Source organism: Nicotiana tabacum, chromosome 20, assembly GCF_000715075.1.
Source record: "Nicotiana tabacum cultivar K326 chromosome 20, ASM71507v2, whole genome shotgun sequence".
NCBI classification, from domain to species: domain Eukaryota; kingdom Viridiplantae; phylum Streptophyta; class Magnoliopsida; order Solanales; family Solanaceae; genus Nicotiana; species Nicotiana tabacum.
In genome coordinates, this window is record NC_134099.1 from 24,815,214 (window position 1) to 24,818,892 (window position 3,679).

Below are 3,679 nucleotides of genomic sequence, written 5' to 3' on the forward strand. Positions count from 1 at the left end.
AATATATGATCATATAAACAATACGCCAAAACGACGAATGAATTTAGCCGAGAGTCACTCAATATCGTTTGCAGAAGTCGAGGATCACGGGGTCTACTAAAGGCGAGGACGGCTCCACCGGGACAAGAGTAAATGGATAGGTATACACACTAAGGAAGCCGGCCTTGTATGTCGTTATGTCCTCTCCCCGAGAAGGAATCTCCAATGACATCGCGTTCCCCCAGCGACAATCAGTCTTTACCTTCTCAGGGTCTGCTACTAAACTAATATATCAAGACACAGGTTCACACCATTCTGGTTTTGAAGAAGGCTTCTCGACCTTGAAATTGGAGGTCATTTTGCAGGATCCTGGGATGAATTCCTCAATATGAGGGGGTACTATTATCTTACCCTTAGACGAGCGTGAAGAAGAGGGAGGCACATCCTCCTGAGGGACAGAGATGGAAGCCTTCACCATTCTTGTTAAAAGGTTTCAAAGGAGAGAGGAGATTGTAATCAGAGAAAGAGAACAAGAGAAAAGTAAGAAGAACTCTTTTTACAGTGGAAAATAGGAGGCGAAGGAAGAAGTATTTATAGAGGCCAAACATTTACATTGGAGCAGGCCAAACGGTAGCCGACCGCTATAGTTAATTCAAAGGCTCTTCGAAGGTTGTATGGATGCCACTTTTAGACATCCTTTTTCGTCACATCAATTGCTTGATATGATGTAACTGATATCATGATGGATGTATCGAAGAGGAAATAATTCAAGGTCGTTTCTTATCATTTTCACTCTAAGAAATGCGGGGACTATCTGTACACGGCTAAAATCGAACGCTCCGATTTTATGATCGATATGACATTCCATAGCCTAGTAGGCATGCGGCACCGATCGAGGTTCGACCCCCAGAGTTCCCTATACTCTTTCTTGAGGTAGCACAAATCGATGGCTATCATGGACAAGCGGGAAATTCCCAAGGCGCTTGCTCAAAGCTGACAATGCCCGCAAGAATAGTACAAGTCCGTACCAGACCATTAAGTAGATGTACCAGCTACTTTTCTTTGTAATAATTATGCATGTACCATGCTGGGGTTCCCTCTCTTATATAAAGGGGGCCCTTGTTATTTCTTGCACACATGATATTCAATACAAGAACAAGAACATTCTCTGCTCTCTAACTAAAACATTCTCCATCATCTCTACTTTGATTTATTGTTTACATTTATTATGTTTCATTAATTGTTATTCAGTTATTACTCTTCATTAACCATAAAGAGCTACCATCAAGGATCCCAGAACTGTTAGTTCCTCATCGACCGACCCCAGTCCAGAGCTTTAGCTTGACCTCGAGGCCCAGTGTAGGCTAGCTCGAGACCCCGACTCTCGGCTACTCGGTTTGCATAGCATTCTATCTTTTAGCTCCTATCTCATTTTCCTAGCTCTTACTTAGCATATACTGCCTAACAACGAGCATTAAGATAAATCATGTATTTTTAGAATCAAAAAATTAAATCTAATTGTAATTACCAATTTCAAGGTAAATGGGAAGTTTAGTTGGTGGTTATAAAAGTGCCACTGAAATTATTGGCACTTAGGGGAAAGGTGATAGTCTATAGGTAGAAGGTAGGGAACTGATGCCTTTTGAAAATCTGGCACCTGAAAGTACTATTGGGGAACAACATGAGGGACCTAATCCCTCCGCCCAAGAGGAGCCCTATGCTCCTGCTTGGGATGAAACCCCCTGTTCTTCAAAAGAACCCCAGGTCAGTACTGATCCTTCTCCCTCTCCTCATTTCAATGTTGAGCCATTAACCATCGTTGTTGCTAAGATGAGATCTCTTTCTGAGGAAGAGAATGAGGATAGTGAGGAAGATTATGACAATATATATATTGCTAGTTTTATTACTGGTAAGAGTAGAAGGGCAACTCCCAAATAGCCCACTCCTAATAGGTCTACTACTAGGCTGCAAAAGAAGGAGGCCCTTGAATCAGTTCTAAAGAAAAATAAAGAAAATAAGAGGAAAAGGAAATTAGTAAAGGATGGTAAGCTAGTGAATGCAAAGGAAGTGCCTCCGACACTTATTGTTGATGTTGATACAGAGGTGGATGAGGAACCTGGTTCCTTAATTCGTAAGCCCTCTAAGAAACCTGTAGTTCTAAGATCAAGGAAAGAGTCATCTATGAAAATGGTTGAAGTAAAAAGTGTTGAGGTAGAAGATTCTAGTGAGAAAGTGTCTGAGAAATCTTGTGAAAAGGTATCTGAGAAATCTACGAAGAAAAGAAAAAGTGTGAGAAAGTCGGTGAAAAGAAAAGCTGGTGTCAATGAGGAACCTGGTTCCTCCAAAAAGGCCAAGTTGGGTGTGGCCAAGGATGAAGGAAGAGAAAACCTGAGAAAACAGAAGGTGTTGTAGGGCAGAACATTTGCCCATTATATTCTGGACATGAATGGTATGCGCCAACTGGTTAAGATTTGTGAGTTTCAACAGTGGACACACTTGTTCACAAGTGAGAGTCCTAAGGTGTACGAGGAAGAAGTGCGTAGTTTCTATGCAAACATGTTCACAGTGGAAGGAAATAAAATCTGTTTAAAGGTGAATGTTGTCGACTTTTTGATGGACAAGGTTGTGTTGGGAACTATCTTGGGAGTCCTACTAGGGGAATATCATCCATTGAGGGAACATATTCTCCAAACTTCAGAAATGTCATTTTGAAAGATGATGCAATACAGCACGGGGAACGGGTGCATAAGAAGGCCCTCCTTCTAGTGTGCCAACTGTTGTTTGACATGGTGAACACCATGCGTAGAAAGACGATCTATTATATCACGAGCAGACATGTTCCTCATGGAAGAACTGAATGCATACTCCACTATCAACCTGTCGGGTATCATGATCGAGCACATAAAGAAAGTGGCAGACTTTAAGAATGGTAATCATGGGTTTCCCTTTGGGTTCTTACTCACTAAGATATTTAATTTCTTCAAAGTCCCTTTGGGAAAAGCTACAGTGGATACTCGCAAGCAAGCCTTCTCCAAGACCACCTTAGAAAAGTATGAGTGCATTGATAAGAAATGAGGGGTTGGTAGCAATTCGACTATCTCTCAACTGATTGAGACTCAGAATCTGCCAACTAAGAGATTAGGAGGTTGAAAGCACGAAATGTTATTCTTAAGGGACAACTTAGTCAGGCCCAGGAGGCACCTGGTTCCAGCAGTACACAAAGAATAGAGGTTGCCCGACTGACCAAGGAAAATGCTGATCTCAGGAAATAGGTTAAGGACCTAAAGGAGAGGCTACTCAACGAGCAAGGGTCAGCAAATGCTCAAATGGACATCCTCCTTAGAAACCTTGCCTCTTCATCTCTTCCTCCCCCATCCAGCGCTCCTTTAAAAACTGCTTCTCTTCCCAGTGTCCAGTTCAAAGTTGTTTGTCCTCTGTTTTTGATCCCTTTGTGTTGTTGTGACTAGTGGCTGGTACTTTTTTGTTGTTTTATTTTGTGGATGGTTATGTAACAAATGGTACTACTAATTATGCTCCCTTTTATGTCCAATTAATGAATATCACATCCTTTTACTATTCATGATTTGCTCTTATGCTCTGTTTTTAGTCATGATTGTGTGCGTACATGTGGCATGAGCTAACCATGCTAAACTTCTTTTTGCTTATTACTTGTAACTAGTCTTTTTATGATGCCAGAAGA